Here is a 21,301-nt window from a genome sequence, read left to right as displayed (position 1 = left end):
TATGAGTACTTTATTTACTCCTGCTTTGGTACTTTTCGTTGTGGTTTATGTAGTTCTGTGAATGCCGGACCGCAAATCCCAGAATGCATAGAAAATAACAGGAATGGATGAGGTGCTCACTCCTGGCACGAAGCGTCTTGAGGCACCTGCCTATGCTGCTGCAACAAAACAAATCTAGTTTAAAGCCCCCGTGACTACACCGTGATCTGTGATTTATCCCTATCGTGGTGTGGTCCCTTGGGGCTGTCTCCGCTCTCAGGGTTCCCTTGGAGCGCCTCCTCCCGGTGGTATTCATCCCCTACGTTGCGGCCCTGGCACCTGCTCGGCAGATAAATGGATGTGTCTGTGGATCCCAGAGGGGGTCAGCAGGTGTTGTTAGACACAAGGAACTACAGCGCCTCCTTGCCCCCAGCCTCGCTATCTCGACAATAGTATTCCTCATCGTTACTACGAGCCTGTGCATCCGCCCCTGTAAGCATTGTGTTCTTGCCCGTGTTTTGTATACCGCAGGCATGCGCTTCTAAACATGAAACGAGGCATCGGGGCGCTGGGGGTTACAGCCACATTCGATGGCATACATGTACTTGGGCATCTCCACTAGAGGCAGGCTGAGTGCCGTGCGGATGATTCCCTTTCTAGTTGTGTTTATTTGGATGCCTAATTTTGGAGCGGCGTCACAGACACCGACCCGGAAAGCTACAGGTGATTGGCATGGTGGTGGTTTCTGTCCTGCTATTTGGTGGCTGAAAGGCAGCGGGTACATTTTCGTGGGGAACATCATTCGCCTTGTGGGGGAGAAGTGAACATTTGGGGACGCTGACGACATGTTGGCGCTAGAAAGGCATTATCAACATGCGGTGCCGTCCCGTCTTTCCAAGACATGATCAGCCCCCCTTAGTTTTGAGAGTTTCCATTTTTTTGTGGTAGGCATTGCCATCCCAATTTAGTTCACGGGTGCACCACCCCATATTACCTGTGTTTGTAAGCACACCATGCCCAGGTGTGCGCTGTTTTCCAGTGACTTGTCATCATAATTCATTAAGGCATGTGCCAGGCCACATTGCCCGGATGTGGGCGTGCCATACCCTACATCCCAGAAGCATACAGCACACGTTCCCCAAGTGTGTGATAGTGTCTCTTGTGCAAGGCAGTGTGTGGAACCCGGGGGTGATGTGTGGGAGGGGGGTGTTTAGGGGTGATTTGTGGCCTTGGAGTAAACTAGTCCACCTCACCCAAGAGTCTGCCGATCCTCATTCCCTGCCTTTCTGTCATTTTACATTGCCCAGGTGTGTGTTTATCAGTCCTCTTTTCTTCGGTGTGTACGAATTCACTTTGTCCAGAGGATTGCTGTTCCACATTCACTCCCTTTTCAGACAGTGATTTGTGCAATAAGCCACACACGTCTGGGAATTAAATGTCGTTAGTTACATACGAGCCTGTCTTTGCCATTTTGGGACAGATGGTTTTCTATTGTGCTTGAAACTTCATTTTTTAACACGACTCAAGGATTAAAACTCCACGCAGAAGTCTTTCTAACGGACAATGGATGGAGCTTTCCCAAGGCACTCCGTTTCACACGGTGAGTTGAGTGGGTAGGAGACCTATTTAATGCAATTCACACGTGTTGTGGCTCCCCTAACAGGAATCGTTTGCCTTATTTTCTACAGGAAACGATTCTATATTTTTACAATGAATTCATAGTAAGTTTATGTTCGAAACATATATTGAGAACGAGATGTTATTTTTCAGAGCAGCATGACAAAGATATGTGGTTCATTGTAGAGGTGGGCGAACCAACAAATTGACAGAGAGAACCGGGTCAGAGCCGAGGCAAGGGACTGGCTGGGCTCTAAGAGCCTGTGCACGAGCCGAGCCCTGCAAATATCTGGCATCCACATCACGCAACAGACATCAAGTGAAAATAAGATAAATTCTTTAAAATTACAAAAGGGGTACATCTTAACATGCAGAAACCTTTCACTTTTAATACCAAATGTGTATGCTTCGTTTTCAATTCTTGGCACACAATGGTAGAATGCGGGTGACTTGAACCCATAGCCAGGCCTCGAGCCTCTCGTTCGTTGTGCCCAATTCGTAATGGTTCACTTGTGCAACACCTCCCCAGGAAAGCGATGCATTTCATAGCTCCGCTGGGGGAGCTGTTCCACCCTCAGTGCCACAAGCATTGAGAGCATTAGAACATACCACACCCCTGAGGCGGCGGCACGCGCGACATCAACAAAGTGCTTCGATGTTGAAAGTGCGTTGGGCCTGAAGCTGACACGAACGGCTCTCCAAATCAGCTCTGGTTATTAGCTCCCTATTAATAATGCAGCACTTGTACACGCCTGGCTTCCTTGGCAGGATCCCAAAGTGCTTTTACGACAGCTCAAACATTTTATTATCTCGGAGTTACAATTGATCCTCGTTTAATCTTCTTCGGAAGGACACCAGTGTGAGCTCACCTTGGCAGATGAGAGCCGGTGCCCCTTTGGGTGCCTGCGCCTTTTTCCACCCTGCGCTGCTAAATCCTTTCTAATGTTAAAATGCCAGCCGCATTTTCACATGGCTTCGCTGGCTTCATTTCTAGCTGTTGTCGCTTGCCGGAAAAAGAACTGTGCCTGAACGGAAGTCAAGATTGAATGAAAAACCCATACTTTATTTTTAATAACAGCGTTGCCTACTGCGCACTCATTTTAAGAAATGTTGGCATCATTCATACATGATGGCACCCAACAATAATTCAAGACCAATTCGCAATTTTGTTACAAATTTTATGTCATGTTCCGAATTTCCTAAACAGACTCAACCGTCTGTTTCGGAATGGTAAGGGAAGGACACCACATAAAATTGAATTTTCGTCCCTGGGCTGGTGCACTTGTGTTCCCTCCCGGCACTGGCGGTCACAAAACATCTGAAAAGGGCGACGTGTACGTCGCACTAAAAGTAGGCCGTTGTGAGCACCACGGTAAAATGGCAGACTATGTAAACAATCACTGGACAAAACATCCCTAGGTGTCTTTGGCCTGTAATTAACCCGTGGTTCCGGCTTTCGGCTTGAAGTCTCATGGGTACTCATTTGCTGGTGCCAATGTAATGCGCATTTGTTTGACATTGTGATGGATATTTTAACCTTTAGCTGTGCCGGGTCAAATCTATAGGTTGTGTTATTGTTTCGTGGTCTGAGAGCCCCTCTCAGAAAGGCTTGCGTTGCTACCTCGGCAAGGCTGTGGAATCAATGGCAAGGTTTTTTTTTCATGCAATTCAAGCCAACTTTAAAATTCCACTAATAAGTCTGATGTGGTAATAGTACAAGCATAACAATAATGTACAGTCTTACTTTTTTAACGTGGCTGCAGAAACAGATGATCTGCCTGTCTTGCATTAGCTAACGTGTTCTCTCGGCTAAGTTGTTGATTATTCAACCAGGAGACCAGGGTAATATATACAGCACCAGCACCTCTCCAGAGAACGTCCCCCTAGCCAATTCAATTTATTTCCCTACTTCTCTTTTTCCATACCTCTTTAAATGTACATTTCTTGAAATGGTTAAATATGACAGTTACATACTATATAAAATAGTACCGACATTGTTTTCAAAGTCTGCTTTTTTGTAGAAAAAGTAAAAAAAAATATCTCTTTGTTCAAATATAAAGCCTGTAGGCACTGTGCACATCTTTTTATTGTAGATCAGACAATTTGTGTGGGAATCACGTCTCCTTTTGCTTGAAACAATTGCTGCTGCGTGGTGCGTGATCTCGCCTGTGGGTGTTACCGGTAAATCTGTTTCTTCCACTTAGAGTAGAGGGACTGGGCTCACTTCTGCCTGCGGAGTGGGCTCCTCTGATGTAGTCATGTGGGCCTGCGCTCTGAAGGTTCCTCCACACTGTTCCACAGACTTAAAGTGCAACAAATCCTCCTGTATTTTTTGCAAGTCCAGAACAAACTAAGGGGGTTAGTTAGTGCTTAGCAGTTAGGACATCCTCCAAAAATTGGCAGATGTCATATCCACCCTATAGAATGTGTCCACGGTGTACACTCTAAGAAGGGATGTGGGACAGCTGCCAAGTTTTAGCAGATGCTCTGCATCTCAAAGTTTAAATACCCCTTCAAGAACATGATGCGCTGTGTAAGAAGTTATTGATATTTTTTCTTGCAAGTAGTTTCAAAGGATAGACTTTAGATTAATATACTCTGTGTAAAGTTACTTGCTGGGTCAATGCACCTGTTGCAGAACTTTCCTTGGAATCCGTTGATCATATGTTCAGATCTCAGTGGAATCGGCTTTAATTATCATACTCCATTGGTTCATAAACCGATTATCGTTCAATTGACAATGAAGGAAAAGCAGCTGTTGCTTCTCCGACCATGGCTCTCTGCACCATAAACCCTCATTCTCCCAGGCTTCCATTGGCACAGAGCATCAGTACGCTGTGTATCGAGTCATGCATATCTGTAGCATTGCCGTGAGAAGATGGCTTGCCTATCACCAAGCCATTATGTCATCACTGATTACAGCAAGAAAGTGGTCTGTACGGACACCTTTGTTGATGATGGAAGACCATGGCTGTAGTATGCTCCTCAGCGGAACCAGCGGGATGCCAGGAGATTGGCCGATTGGTGTCTGTTGGCGCAGCGTATTTGTGCTGCAAGCAGGACGTCTGCAGAAACACTGTTATTGCTGACTCAAAGAAGCAACTGAGCTTCATGGGTGTGTTGTGCCGAGGCAGCATGGCAGGTGTCTTGTGCCATGTATTTTCTGAACAGGGCAAGTTGTGTTAAAGTGCTGGTGTTAAAACCCAGTGCTTGGGCTTCTTTGTTTGTGGAAGTCCCGGTTTTTCGGAAGATTGGTTTCAGTAAAGTGCGACGTGCAGATACAAATTCGGAACATCAACGAGGAAGATGTATAAAAGGTTCCCTTCTATAGTTACAGAATCTGCAGTGCATGTTGACAGCTGGTCTGTTCCTCCAGGCTGCTCTAAACTCATCAATTGGCAGGACCATGAGTCTTGCACGCAGGACGTATGTGATGCAAGTTTGACTTACTGGCAAAGGTATGATCTCTAGTGGCTTTTTCAAATTTAGTAAACATCTAGTCAAGAATGATACTTTCTCTGTGCCACACACAACATCTAGCCACTCTCTCCCAGGCAATCACTCCCACTGAATAGCTACATGTGGTATCTGTGACTATACACTTACTCCACTAAAGGAATTCAGTTGCATCTCTCTCTACCTGATAGGCCTGCACTTGCGTTCTGCTGAAGCCTCCAGAATATGCAAGTCTTTATTCGAAACAAACAAGATAACAACCAGCATACCACACTGCCTGGCACAAAAACTATGCCTCAAAGGAGGCAAACATAAGACGCCTTAACATCAGTAGTCTTGAACCAAATGCAAGCAAAAGGAATGGAGCAGGAAACAAGCCTTCTCAAAGAATGAATCCATAGCCTGGAACAAGTCCTCTCCATACAAATTAGGTTCACTCCTGCACTCCTTAATATGACAATTAAACTTAAAGCATATCTCGTTAAAGAACTTATGTGCCACCAGTAGGGATTCTTCAGTGTCAGCGTCTAACGTGAGGCAGCTCTTCTCCTTCCCCTTATACGCACAACATCGAATCATTCTCTACACCATCATACCATGCATGCTCTTTTGCTCTTGATCTACAGTTGCCTTATACAGCTCTCATTAAGAATACCAATCAATACCACTTCACCATGGGATATCTTCATTCTAAGACTCACTAATGGATTATTGTTGCAAAAACTTCCGCAACAAAATGTTGAGGGTTGGGGGCAATGTAAATTATAGAGATGCGAAAGGAATAGTCTTCTCTTCCTCAAAACTGCCCTCTCCAAATTTATCTTGCGTGCAGGCCTAGTCAGACACTTAAAACAGAGTTTGACTCCTCAGTTTGAATCTTCATCCTGGGCTTATGTCATCATGGTTGGGATATGTTGGATAACTGGTTATCTTCTTGTGGGAGGGTGTCCATCACTGCTGGATGACCCACTGGATCTCCACCACCAGGTTCCGGCATATGTACTATATTGAACCATGCTACACTTTATGTACACAACCCCCATATTAGTTGTAAACAGCTACAGGTGGTTACCAATGCTTTTTAAAATTCCAAATAAAAATAAATAATTCAGATTATATATATGCGTCAGCTGGGAGCCATTATCAACTAGCTACATGTCAATTAAGCCATACACCTTCACTCTTTTCATTTTTTATTTTATTGAAAAATAACTTTCTTTTAAAATCATCTTTCAAAAAACGTTTTACTTGTATTACCTGTGCCTTTTATCCAAAGTTACTTTACAGTGACTAGTTAGGATTAGCTTAGACTATTATGAATGCCTGGATCCAAGTAAACCAGTTTGTCAGAAACAATTGTCAACATGTACCTGAAATGTTAAATAAGTGTGAAAAAAGTTTGAAACTGTACATCGAATAACAGTGTGTTAGCATTAGAGCACTCATACACGATTAAGAGCCTCAATCTGGGACTGTTGAAGACTATTTCTTTAAATGTTTTAAGATTGTAATTTATGTGTGTATTTCATTCTACTGTCATAAATTGTTCATGTATGTATCAGAAGCCAGTATTTGTCTAGGTCACCATGATACATGACCAAGCCTCCTATATATAATATATATCGCTGTGATCTCAACAGGTTCATTGGACACAGGCCCCGCCAGATATCATTATCCTTCCTTCTCATGGTCAGTGCAGACTGCCTGGGGTTGGCCTCTTTGCTGACAGTGGCTCTGCTTGCATGGCACCTTTCTTTACTCTCATTGAGAGTGGAGGAAACTGACCTGAGACCTGTGGATAGGGGAAGAATGGAAGTACGGTGGGATGATGAGAAGAACGACAGGATGCCAAGTATTGTTTGTGTAATATTTTTTAGAGATATATGTTGTTAAGTGAGTTGGGAATGGGTAGAACATTGCCAGCTATTGTTTTTCTTTTTGTTCACACACATATTCGGGGAAGGGAGACGAGATGGCCAGTGGGAGATGGGGGAGGGTGACAGGACACTAATACCTTTAAAACATAGTTGAAGATGAAGGGAGTTTGAGGGAGGCAGAGGAAAAAGAATATTCGTGTGTGGCTCTTCCATGACCCTAGTCCTCCCGTATTGCGTCATGGATCCAGAGATGCAGAACTTCAAATTGTAGGTGTGCCAGCCACCAATAATTGGGTTGGTTTCCACATTAGGGGCAAAACGACAGCTTAGCCAACTCCTGCTTCTGACTCATGTTTGATGATGTCACACACAGAAATACTTAGTGCATGGAAGCCTATCATGTACAGCCGCCTGTCTACAATTTATTTGTATTTATTTACCAGCTTTATCTAGTTTTATAAATCTATGTGCTTATTTCTAAGTTTTATAATGTCCTATTCATTTTCCCTAATGAAGTAAAGTCAGGTTGGGATGCACAATTTTGTGCAGTTCTTCTCTGTCAAAAATGATTACTGATGAGATGCAATTGTTTGTGTTCATAAACCTAGTCTCAATTGGGAAAGAATGTTGCACTTTTTTGGCAGATCTTTGAACCTCACCGGACCCATCAAATTGCCTCTGTAGGTTATACGGCCCAAGCTTGTTTTAAGTAGTTCAAACAACACATTTAACTGGAAGTAATCATTCACAGATATTATCAGAACGTCTTCGGAAACCATTTGTGAGTATTCTCCGTATGGCAGAGACTACGACGTTGACTGCCATTGACTTCACTCATTTGAATAACTGTCCTGCCAGATGATCGATTGCTGAGCATCCAATCACCCATTTTATTTGTATCAGACATTTAGTTGGCAGATTCCAGCCACTAATCGAGTTTTATAAAAACATACTCTTGCAGCAGCAGATCCTCTGATGTGGCGGAGGAGGGTTGACCCCGTGCAAGCAGCAGCGGCTGCAAAACTTTAAAAGTCTCAGGACGGCCAAACACACATGCGCACTGAGCTTTCTCCAAACCGAGCTGCATTGCTGGGTTGGAGACAGAAGGCACAGGCTCCCAGTCTGTTTGGGAGCACAAAGCCACGGTGCTTAGGCCAACCCGGATGCTGCTGTTATGCTGTAAGCAGCATGAGAGCAGTGTTAGGATTGGCCGTGGGACAGGCTGGGAGCCTGTGCCTGCCCAGAGTAGAGACCTGAAGAGCGGCGGTGTGGCGATGCAGCGGGATCGAAGTTTATTTTTTAGTATTTTTTTTTTTTTTGCTTTGTTAACCCCCCTGCACCACCACTTTGACCCGGCGCCAGCCGCAATTGTATTTTAGCTATGTATAGCACTGCAGAAAGCAACACCCAGGGTACAGTCCTACTGGAGTCTGTAACTTCTGACTGTGGCTATGAAGCCAGTGGAAGATATTTGTTTTACGTGGCAATACAGGGCCTCAAATGGTTGCTGCGTGCTGCAGAAGGGATCAGAGCCATAACTCAGAGTAAATGGAAGGTGTCAACTGCAGTGCCAGGCCCTGTTGCCGGTTTCAGAGAGATGGACACCGCAGAGTTCCGGCCTCCGGCAGACACGGAGCATTTCTGTCCTTTCCAGTTGAGACACAAAGGCACAGGCCAGCGATGCGTGGTCTCGAAAGAAGGTAATTATTGAGCACACAAGTGTGTTTGTGCGTTTGAGCGCATGTGAATTTGTGTGTATAGGTTTGTGTGCTTGTGCCTGTCAGAACATATGTGCGAATGCATATGAAGGTGTTTGTATGTGTGTGTGAGCTCCTGTGAATGTCTGTGTGCGTCATCAAAACCCAGAGATAGCATTATTAGAACAAATATACATTTTACACATTGTGTATTTTGTGTTGCAATCAGTAATTACAGTACTGATGCAATACTTAAAGTGCTAAAGTGATTAAATTATTCCAGGACTAATGAGGCCAACAAATGAAAGTTTTTTTTTTTTACTGCAAGTGATTGTTCAATAAAACAATAAAACAATATACACATTTAATCCATGCCAGTAAAAAATAAATTAGGCCCCATAAAAGATGTTACTGGTAACAATTAATTTGGTAACCTTCCATTGACATATACATTATTGCATTGAAAAGGTCAATTTCCACCTTATTGCCATGTAACGTTCTAATTGTCCGTGGGAGTCGCAGGTTATTACCTCGCAGATTCTGTACTATTATCGTTTGACAGGGAAACTCCTGGGCCAGTACTAACAAGGCCTTCTGCAGTGAAATATGCTTTCATTGCATAGATCGAACTCTTTGGGTTAAGCTTAAAATCTTTGCTTATGTCTTCTGCAGCTGAAACTACAACATGCCACAAGCCGTACATGCAGATGCACAGAGGGTGTTAGGATATGTGTCGCCACTGTGGAAGGAGTGGTGGCCTCATGGACTCCGGCGTGTTTGCCTCAATAGTCATGGCCCCTCCACACAATCAGGCAGATAATGCATTGCATTTCACTGTTAATATGCTATCTGTCACTGCTTTCGAGCCAGCACATCTGCACATATAGGTGTGTGTGTTTGTGTGTGCATGTGTGTGTGTGTGTGTGAGAGAGAAAGAGATTAACACATACACACGTTGCCATTGTTTATGGTCAAATAATGCCATTGCTAGTAACATCCTGACTAGGATACCAGAGGGCAAGTCAATGTAATTTTCACTTCTCCAGAAACCTGCCATAGCCATATGGGCCTGAAATGTAAAGAGCATGGTTTTGTTTAATTTTAAATGGAGACAAATACCATCAATGATTGTTCCAAATCTGAGAAATACTTATTGAAATCAGTAATAGCAAAATATTCATCAGTTCTAGTAAGAGATTAGAAGCAATCTAGTTATTATTTATGTTTAAGTCAAACAGAAGATGGGACTTTTTCAGGGTCAGACTAAGAGAGAAAATAGTCCCGGGTATCAAAATATAAGTGGCCCTCATTAATGAATTGGAAAGCTAAAAAAGGGACCACGTTTGATATTTACGGCCGTTTTTAACTTGTAAAGACTCGCTGTGTATGTGTTTTGCAAGGTATGGAAGGCTTAATGGATTTGAGCTTGCTGTGGGAAATATTTGTTTTCATTCCAAGGGAAACTGGCCCAGCAGACCATAAAACAGGCCCACAAACAGCCAAAACACCGGCCCACAGAAGTGGTGGCTGGTGACCATTAAAAGTGGTGGGGCATAATCCTTGGCTTGAATTCCAGTGAATGAGCCAGTCTCACTTACTTGGAAGTTTCGAGGGGTTCACTCCCACTTGCTGTAGTCAGTCTTAATCTCTCACTTATTCTCACTCTGACTTAGTCATCAGTCACATTTACTTACTCTCACTCAGTTTCATTTATTCATGCAGTCGTGCACATTCTCACTCGGACCAAGTCAATCCCACTCATTCTAAATGATTCTGATTGACTCAATCTCACTCTGACTCATTGAGTCTCACTTATTTTCACTCAATTTCACTCATTCTAATTTATTTTCCCCGAGTCTCCCCATGACATGCTCATTCTCCCTCATTCGCTGAGTCCCTCTCGCTCTGATTCACTCAATTTAACTGTGACTCACTCATGCTCAATCAGCCCCATTCATTCTCACTCAGTCCCTCTCATTATGACTCACACAGAGTCATTCTGACTCACACAGTTTTACTGAGACTCACTTAGTTTCACTCTGTCTCACTCTGAATCACTCTTTCCCGCTCAGTCTCACTCATGCTAACCTAATTTGCCTGATTCTCCTCATAACTCACTTGTCCTCCCTGATTCACTCAGTTCTATTCATTTTGATTCCGTTTTATTGTGACTCCCTCATACATAGTCTTACTCATTCACAATCAGTCCCACTCAGACTCACTCACCTTGACTCACTCAGTCTCACTGTGACTCAGTCTTACTCATTCACAATCAGCCTCAGTCATTTGCACTCAATCTCACTCATTCTTACTGAATCATTCAGTCATACTCATTCTGATTCGCTCTGACTCACTCATACTCAGTCACTCATTCACACTCATTCTTACTCAAATTCACTCAGACTCAATCATTCTCACTAAGTCTGACTCAGTCTGCCTCATTCTCACACTGACTTACTCTGTCCCACTTTTTCTCTGACTCACTAAGACTCAATCAAACTTGACTTACCCAGTCTCACACACAGTAACATTCAGTTACACTCCCTGACATTCTCCCTCACTCAATCATTCTCACTTGTACTCATTCTTTATATCATTTGTTGTCCTCTCTTTGACTCACTTCTTCACTGACAATCTTACTTTTATGCACACATATGCACAAGTCCACACAGACATGGTCACTATGTAAACATTCTCGCAGACACAGACTCTCACACATCCATACATAGTATTTCAAAGTATTTTTAACTTACCTTGCTGTCTGTGTAGATCTTGTTTGGAATCCTGCTGCTCCTTTCAGCTTCCGTCACTTGAAACTGAAACCTCAAATCTGTGCAGATTGAGTTTTCAGTCTCTGCTCATTCACCCCACCCTTTCTCATCTCTGTGACAAGTTGGGAAAGGGTGGGGTGACTGGCTGAGTGACATCTATCCACGGGTACTAAAGGGCTTAAGCCTGCAACGCCTGTGGTAAACTTTATCTGTGATGGTTCCACACATCACAGATTGGGAGGAACTGAGGCGCGCTAGGGGTCTGAGGCCAGGGCTGGGGGCTTCAACAGCCCTGGATAAACTCTGTTGGCTGGTGCAAGAACCTCGTGCGCCTGTATCAGACATTCTCTCTAACAAAGCTGACTAGGGCTGCTGCTAGATGGCATTTTCTGTTTATACCAAGAGTGAATAAAAGATTATTATTCACTCTTCATATTAAAAAGCAGGAAGGCATAGTCTGGAGCCTTCATGGGAAAACATCCTCTGAGCCCCACAGACTGACCAATCACACCAATCCGCCGGGCACTGCCTGATTACCCTACTTTTACAGTTAGTTAATGAGGCATTTTATTTCTTTTAAAGGTGCTCTATTGGAGGCATGGTTTGAACTTGGAGTTTGAATGTTTTGACATTTGCTCTTTTCGCTTAGGGTGAATAAACTGCTGAACTCAGAATAAAGCTGAGAGTGGGAAGGCGCATCCTTTGTTTATTATAGTGAACGAGGGTGGAATTCCGATGCACCAAAATAAACTGAAAAAAACTCAATGATTAGTTGGAAGCCAGTTACCAGAACTAATTCAAGGAAACTAAGTCATCTGTGAGTATGCAGTCTGTTATTTAATACATCCAGTTGTAAATTTTCCAGCATTGTCAAGCTTTGGTAACTTTAAAAATCAAATAGTTTTGCCGGGTTAGGGGAGAGTACATTTTTATGGCTAACTCCTTATGGCACAGACCATGTATTCTGTGTTAAATATGCATTACACACACACACACACACCCCCCCCTCACCACTCCCATATAATTATGAGGACTGGCGATTGACCGTGATGAAGTGTGTATTTATTAATTTAACTCAATGACCGCTTTGATAGTAGGGAAGGTCATAAAGCGCACTGAGGCAAATATAACTGCACTTTTAGTTTTTTTAAACACTTGCTCGAAACTACCTAAATACATTATGGGGACCAGTACTCCAAACACACTGGTCCTCACAAAAATAGTGTTTTCTGGAACTCAGAAACTGGAGATAGATAGATAGATAGATAGATACTGATTTTGCTTTCTCAATGCTAAGAAAACATCCTGCCCCATCACATGATCATATTTAAAGCCCCTCACTCAGCATCACAGTTTATATATTTATTGATGGTGTTTTATAAAAACATTCTGTGATAACCTTCCAATAACTTCAAAATGTTGAGAATTAGAGGATGTATTTGAAAAAAAATATTGAAAGCATGCAAATAGCTTCAGTTCTATTGCAGTGAGATGATGCAAAAACCACAATCCATCATTTGTAGATCTCAAACCAAGAAGACAGTCTTGAGGTGGAAAGTATGCTCAACACTATCAGGAATCTTTAATCACCCATCCCTCATGTTACAAGCCCACAATGTACATTAGAGCGCCTAACACATGCATTAAATAGAACATGGAGCTATAAGATCCTTAGGTGTGGCCAGCTTCCAATAGCTCAGTTAACCAAGAACTTGCAGAAACTATCATATGGCAGAACACAATGAGAAACAACTCAGTACACAGATCAAGCCTAGCCCAAAAAAGTAATTAAAGCTATCAAGTTCATGTAACTTAAAAGCAGTCCCCGTCACCCTACTGATCGCACATCTCCACAAAACTGAATTAGACACCAGTCTGTAATGGAAACCTCAGAGACATTTAGACAGTGATTGCTGGACTACCAAAAGGAGTGAGATATCAAACAAATGGAGGATTGTGCTCTACACAAGTGATAAATAAGAAGGACAGCAATAACATTAGCTTACTTTTAAGGAGTTTCTTGAGTCTAGTTTTTTTGGGACTGCGCTGATGTTGGGTTACAAGGCTTTCCAGAGTTTAAGGCCTTACACTTCCAAGGACTTTGTGCTCTTTCTCAGTTGATTGAAGAAGAGTTGGTGATAAGTTGCTTTAATGATGGACAGCAGTCCCTACTATGGATGTATTTGGCAGCTTTTGGAGTTAAGAGGGGCTCTGCAAGCAGCACTGATGGTTTTCTCTCTGTGCATCTGAAGTGGACCTATACACACCATTTGCTCCTCAGCCCGTTTCCTCTTTTGGCAGAGTGCACTGACCTCGATTACACATTTTGCACTAAAAAAATAGCACTAAATATCAGGTTTGTGGATTGTATAATTGCATTTAATTTTTCCAGAATTTTGCATAATTTTGTAAAGGAAAACTATGAGAGGCTTACACACCCCTTAGTAGCTCTATTTAACCACACCACACCACCTGCCTGTGCTGGCACTACCTTACTGGGTAATCCATTCCCACTGCTCCAGATGGCAGCAGATTCAAGAAAGAAACGAAAGCACCTGAGTAAAGATGGGAGCGGTGTGTGTGTGTGTGTGTGTGTGTGTGTGTGTGGAGGGGGGGTGTTGGTGGAGAGACTAGACAGAATAACTCTGTAAAAAAGAGTTATGAATCACCATCCCAGCGATTGTGTGAGGATAATTGCTTTTACATTTAAATGCCATTTGCATGCTGCGAAAGCAGGTTCATTATGCGAATGTTTTCTCTGAAAAACAGAACAAAAGAAGCAAATTAAAAGGGCATAACTTAAATCAGTAAAAAAAAAAAAAAAAAAGCTAAAGACATGCCCATAACACTGCTTCTGTGCGCTGAGAGCTCACCAAGCCGCAGAGGTGAGGTTCAATTAACTGCTTTCCTGCGGAACCCTGGCTTCGAGGTCCCTGTGGTACACCCCCCCTCCACACACACACACAACACAAGCCCCATGCTGCACTGGTTACCAGGGGTTTCCTGGTAAGCTGCTGTGGAGGGTGAGGTGTTTAGGGGGTCTCTCTCAGAGAGTACGAATGACGCCTCGCACGGGGAGATGCGGTTGGGCATTATTGAGGGTTTGAAAAGATACACAGGGCTTCCATGTTAGGACTCACCTGATTCCAAGGCTTTTGGAAGCAGGCAGAACTACAGTAGTGCATGAATGCGAACACTGCAGTGATACTGTTTATTTAAAATAACCACATATATCTCAGTGGCGTGACAAAATTTGTGGGCGGCACCCCTGCAATGTACCTGGGGTGGCCCCGTACCCCTAGACCCAGTCAGGGTGCTGCCTTTCGTGCACAGGGTACTATACTGAGGAGGGGCCCTGGAGCCCGCCCCCTTCCCTCCTGAACTGCGGGGGATGTAGTGCCCTTTGTTACGCTATTGATATAGCTATTAAAATTTCAGGACTCTATTTCCGGTGTCCTCGGTGACGAGGATACCAATTAAGAGCCTGATTCACAACATATTTGTTTAGGTCTATGGGTGTTACAAGCACCTGCAGATGGAAAACAAAATGAGTGGCCATATGCACAACCCCTAAACTACACTGTGACATGTGTCAGAAGAAGAGGGCCTATGATCAGGGGTGTGCAAGGCAGTGAAGCAGAGGTATGAGGAGGTGTATGCTTCTAACTTACATAGAAACTCCCTGCCCCTTTGCATTGTCGAGCTCTTTAAATAGGTGCTCCTGTGGAACAGCAGACTCGGAAAGTATAATTTAATTTTTTTATCATCTCTAAATTTGGAAGCGAAACGTAATAGATTACAATTCCTTGGACGTGCCTTTAAAGAGAACCAGAACCACTGCATCACCTGCTGGGAACAGCAGGAGAGGTGAGCAAGCCAGACAGTTCATGGGAAGAGACAAGCCGGAGCCGAGACAGATGTCCGGCCTGGCTCTAAGAGACCAAGTCCGAGCCGAACCTGCAAAAAACCCAACAGCCTCAACATGATATAACATTGAGAGCAATTAGGAGAGAGGAGAGGGATGACTGGACAGTGCACCTGTATCCCAGTCCTTGTTTCCTGCCCCCCAAAACTCCATCTCTTCCGTCCGAATTAAAGTGCACCATTGGGAGAGTTGCCAAATGCATAATTGCAGCAGAGGGAACGTGCGGCGAGGGTAGGGGAACCAAGGGAGGGGATAGCATGTTAAACCCTCTTCAAGTTTGCTGCTGGGGCAAGTCCTCTGCAAAAGCCAGTATATATTTTGTCTGCAAGTTTCCTTAGGGAAAATCTAATTGCCCTGTTGAGGCTCATCACTGACAACTTTCACACTGTCCAGAGCTGAGAAGGAAGGGTTTGGGGGAGGGGGCCCCCAAATTGACATTGGCTTCTATGGGTTGCCACGTTTCCAATTGTTTAAGAGTCTGCAAAGGCCCTGTGGTATACGTAAAGAGAACGTCGTATATACGCCAGCCTTCCTCTCTGTGCGTTGCTTGCTCGGTAGTACCCCGGTGATTAGGCGGCAGAACATACCTTGACACAGAGCGTGAATGCGTCCTTCCATCCGCAGTGTGGCTGCGATCCGCTCCAACAGAGTCCCCACACTTGGTACACTTCATGAACCACTTTTAATAGTGATGGTAACATCGTGTAAACCACGCACAAAAAACCAACATGTCTGATGTTCAATCAGAGCTCTTTTACACCCCCCACTCTAAAATTACAAAACCTAAACTTTCTGGCAGGGTGTATGAATCTGGTGATCCCTTTTTGGGGATTAACGTAGTGGGTTGTAAGAAAGTTGTCCTTTGGTTCAAATCCCAGCCCCTTTTTAACAAACTGTTTGGAGCTGGACGAGGACCCAACAACACCCTAACAATATTGGTTTCTTGTAGTGCCCAAAGCGCTCTGAATTCCATTGTTGCTAGTGTTGCTTTTACGGACACTTTTTTCAATATCTTGAAATTATTAAGCGCCGAAAAAGTAAATCTACTGATATCTGCCATACTGACACATTAACCTAATGAGCTACGTCAGCATTGCTTTCGTCTTAAAAACACCCTTAGACGTTTGGGTCACACTATGGTCTATTGCCCTTTTAAACATTCTCATATTTATATATTGCTTATCTTTCAATTCAAGGAAATATCACCTACCCTGTCACGCAATGCTGGGTGGTTTACTCGCGGTAAAAGTGTCTACAATGGCAATAGGTCGTCTTGTGTTAAATTACTTAATGCGTTTTAGATCTGGCTCACGTCCTGCATCTCGTGATAAGATGCCGTAATTGGCTGGCACCAGAAGAGTTTTAACCTCTTGTGCAGAAAACATAATTTGTTTCATAATGTTGGTTTTCACAGCAATAGCTTGTAATATAAGAGGGAGAGCTCGGATTATATTGAGTTCGAGATCCTTGAGGACCCCGAGCTAAGCCAGAGCATCTGGCTCGAGCCAGGCTCGAGCTTTCAGGGGCTCACCCACCGCTAGACCCAAGGATGCTGTCTTTACACTCTGATAAGTCGGTGAGTTAAATCTGTAAGAAAGTATACTACACCGCAATTTAAATTCTTGTGCAGGTGGGAGGCAACTGGGTAGCTGTTGCCCCTCTAGTCTGGCCCTCATCCCTACAGTCAATCCTTGTATGTGATGAAGATGACCTGCTTGTCAGTAGGGCCGGACTGGGGAACCAAAAGCAGCCCTAGAAAAAATGTTTGAACGAGCCCTGCTCCATTAATTTCCTTGTGCACTCTCTCTTTTTCCATCCATCCACTTTCTCTCCTTCGATCTTTGCTCTCTCCTTTCTCTCCGATTGATTTCTGTCGTCCTCTCTCCTTCCCTCAGTTTCCATTTCTTGAACCCTTTCAGTGCCTGCTGCTGCTAGCATTGGGGTACTGGAGACAGTGGCAGAGGCGTCAGGAGCAGACTTGCACTCTCAAAACTCGCCCCCAAGGGGTCCAGCCCGGTGGAATAAAAACCCTGCTCATCAGAGAAGCCAGATGCACTTCTGTGATGAGTTAAGTACTTACGAACTCAAACGTCTTTGTGCTACTTACAACAAATGGCAGTACATTGTCCTAAAGCTTTTTTCACTTAATAGTCCCAGTGGTGTCTTGCTCTCAAATTTCTGTAGACTAGATTGCACAAATCAACAAGATCAGCAAGAAAGAAGAATTATGATTAATCAGGGAGTTAGGCACAGAACTCTAGAAACTGTTGAAATCATAAGTCAGAAACTGTCTTTATATGGCTGAAAGATATTTCTGGAAAAAAAAATAGTCAAAGACGTGTTCTCATCCCCCTTGAGATGTCTAGGACTGTTATCCCACCACCCTCCTTTGATGATGGCAGGTCTCCAAAGTAAATGAAGTACACATCTGAATAGTCCTTGACCCCGACCAGCTTCTGAAATGTGCTCATCTTTGTTGAGGTTGGACAGTTAGGTTTTCTTTTGCATGATCTGCCTCTCTAAAATGCTACAACGCTACGAGGTTCTATCACAAGACTGTTTTTTTGCTTAACAAATAGATAGAATTTTCCCTCTCCTCCAGTGACACAACACAAAATGATGCCCCCCCCTGAAGAGTGTGATGAGGCCCCCCCGTGTCTCCCTGATATTCATTAGTCTTGGGCTCAATCTGGGGCCCATGCAAGTTTGCCCCCCCCGCCCCAAAGGGTTGCTCACCACCGACTCCACAGGGGCTGCACGGGCCTATGTTATGTCCTTGCTCTCCTCGTCTGTTACTGCATACCACAGTAAAATACCAGAAACTCCTTAAACAAGTGACTTTATGGCGCTTGTAATTTTGTGTGGACAAATTCTTCAGATGTGAAAATATTGTTGAAGCTACTTAGGGCCTGATTCTAACTTTGGAGGACGGTGTTAAACCGTCCCAAAAGTGGCGGATATACCACCTACCGTATTACGAGTCCATTATATCCTATGGAACTCGTAATACGGTAGGTGGTATATCCGCCACTTTTGGGACGGTTTAACACCGTCCTCCAAAGTTAGAATCAGGCCCTTAATGTTTCATCAATTTTCTCAATTCAAGTAATTTTTTTGAATCCATGAATGTAAAAGACTGTTCAATATTTGTGAACTGTTTGAGGAAGTAGCGAACGATTTGGAAGAGATAAGCTCGTGGTCGTTCAGATCTGCACGCCACCGTATTTCCCATACAGAAAATTTATTTCATTTCCTGTATTTGCAAGTCAGTATGGCTGTGTAGCATAGGATCAATGTGTATGTCTATTCTCAAAAATTAGTAATCAATGCTATGTGTCTAAGGCATCCACACGTAAAGTAATGACACATTTTCGCTTGCGAAAATGGACCAGCAGTGTCAAGCGCCTTTTTCAAATGAAGATAATTGTGCCCTTTTCATACTTACATGTGTGTACATTTGATTTGTGCATGCCTATTTTCTTACAAAGTCTTCCTCTGTGTAAAATATGCCATTTCCATTGTTATTAGGTTCTCACTAAGTTGTAAGTTTATTTCCACATACTGGTTCATTTTCTGGATACTCTTAAGTGAACTTGTTGTTTGGACCAGAATAACAGATACCCACATTTAAAGAATACTGCACCATTTTTATAGATAGCATTCCATATTTACAATGTTCAACTTTTCAAACTAAACTATGACAGAAAGTAGAGCTTGGCCATCTAGTCGGCCTATCAGAATATTTTGTGGAGGCCTTGACCCAAATGCCATGTGGGGCACCTTTGTGGTTTGCTGATAGTATTAGCACTTGTTCAAACAAAAGAAAGTGCTAGGCTACGGTTCGAAGCAGCCCCAGTATATAGCGACACCTAGTGTCAGCTGGTATTACCCGCTTACCATAAATATATCACAAAACAAGGCCAAGTCTGTTCTGTGATATAAATATGTTTATCAATGGCAGCATGGGGGGGTGGCGCGCTGAAAAGAGCCAGGCCAGGGGCAAACAGCTCTCGCTGCTTCCCCCATGTGTTGACCCTGTTGTCATCTCCTAATTGACCAGAATCATAGTGCTCATGGATAGTAGTGAGTATTAGCCACCTTTTCTCCAGTAACACATTTCTCTTGCTACAGTATCGACTAAATACTCTTTTCCCACAAGTAGATTCGACCATAACACTTTAGTGTCATAACAGTGTATACTCAACATTGCACTCTAAATGCTCCTAATATTTTCCTACGACGTGAATCTGAATTAATGAACCCTTGCCATACATCAAAATGATGTGAGGAGCTTTGGCCTGCCAGCATTGGGCCTTTGGAAAGATTCTCAGATGTTAAAAGACTGCATTTTAACTACCTTTTGTTATAATTTGATGCCACCTAGTGCTTGCACTCGGAGGTGGCTGCCTTCCTCACTACAATGATGCTACATCCAGGGCCATATAGTACTGACACACCATTGTGTTTACTTTAGTGACCAAAGTACAATTGTTGGCACACTAACACATGCGTTGTCTGGATGGACCCAGAAGACATGCTCTTGAGATGTATTTGAAAGAGAGGAGCGATACTCTTAGAAATAATTTGTATTGTGGGGTAGGTCCAAGGTCTGACTAGAAACCATGATCAGTTGTGTCTCAAATATTCCAACCAGCTCCAGACCGCAGGAGGCCCATAGTTGGATCATGACAGCCCAACCATCTTTGAAAACAACGCCTGGGACTGCAGCCTCCTGGGACAATGCCACAGTGGCAGAATGTCCAGCCTGGCACTAAATGGGAGTTTCAACTGGTTTGGAGAAAACTGAAAGTATAGCTGCCCATTTATTCCCCAACCTATTAACTCACTCTGCCCTTCCCAGACTAAAATGTTCATATCCAATAAGTCACTGGTGAATGCTCACTGTTGCTTCTCCCTACTAACAGGGATACCAAATCTGCGAAAAGTGTGTAGAGGGCGCCCCACTAACGTCAGCAGCCTGGCATCTTCTTCCAGGCATGCTTAAATGCAAGAACCTCCCTCATGTTTAATTTCACAATTATATAGGATGATTTTTTAATTCCATATTTATTTTATGAAACCAAGGGGGACCGATGTATCTTCGTAGTCCTGAAATTATTGGTGTTGCACATAATGAATCCAAGGGCTGCATGACAATGACCAGGGTGTATCACTAATCAACCATTAGTCTCACTTTCTAATTGCTTGTTAAAATCGTTCAGGGCATGTTTTATGACTTGATGTTCCAAAGGGAGAAGTTCGATTTTGATGCTTGTAGTCCGACTAGAACCTTATGCTGTTACGACGGTTCAGTGAGTTAAACGCTCACAGCTGGCTGATTGGAAAGTCACAATTTTTAATAAACCCATCCACCCTTCTGAAGTTTGTATAAGTGCCTTTAATGGGTATTAGTAAAAACAGTTATTAGGAATCACCAACACCGAGGTGTGAAGTAATATATAAAAAACAAAGTATCATTGAAGGGCCCAGCCTTCCCTTTTTTATGTTCATTGTTTAATAGTACTTTGTGAGTAGTTCCTTGTATACTCTTAAATGAGGAATTTAATTTTATTTCAGATCTTTTACTTCGAACAGACACAAGTCCAAGAAGCAGAAGAATGAGTTACAGAAAACATTTTAGTTGTGCGAAGTGTTTCTCAATCATGAGGCGCTGTAGGTTTGTCAGTAGGATAGCTGGGATCCCATTGAAACATGTTTTTATACATAGCTGGCGTTATGAGGGCACATGAACTTTTTTTTTATTGAGGCAGTTCTAGACAATACACTATTCCTTTGAATTATTTACCTCATGCATATTTACAATTTCAGACGCAGGAATGAGATCATTGATCACCAACACACTGATCAATTAAGTGTGGTATTTAGGTTGTAAATACAGTTGAAAATTAGGCAGTTGAGCAAAACCACAGCTGGCTCTGGTTGGCTGCCAGCTAGTTATTATTTGCCTCTGAGAATTAA

General features: G+C 43.3%; 1 protein-coding gene across 3 annotated transcripts in view; it reads left to right on the top strand.

Annotated features, from left to right (window-relative positions):
• The window catches only part of UNC5D (unc-5 netrin receptor D), a 1,240,412-nt gene that overhangs the window by 5,387 nt on the left and 1,213,724 nt on the right, over positions 1–21,301 (top strand). The window lies entirely within an intron of this gene.

The sequence above is a fragment of the Pleurodeles waltl genome, chromosome 11 (genome assembly GCF_031143425.1).
Source record: "Pleurodeles waltl isolate 20211129_DDA chromosome 11, aPleWal1.hap1.20221129, whole genome shotgun sequence".
NCBI classification, from domain to species: Eukaryota; Metazoa; Chordata; class Amphibia; order Caudata; family Salamandridae; genus Pleurodeles; species Pleurodeles waltl.
Note: the sequence above shows the minus strand (reverse complement) of the source record. Positions and strands in the feature narration are given on the sequence as shown.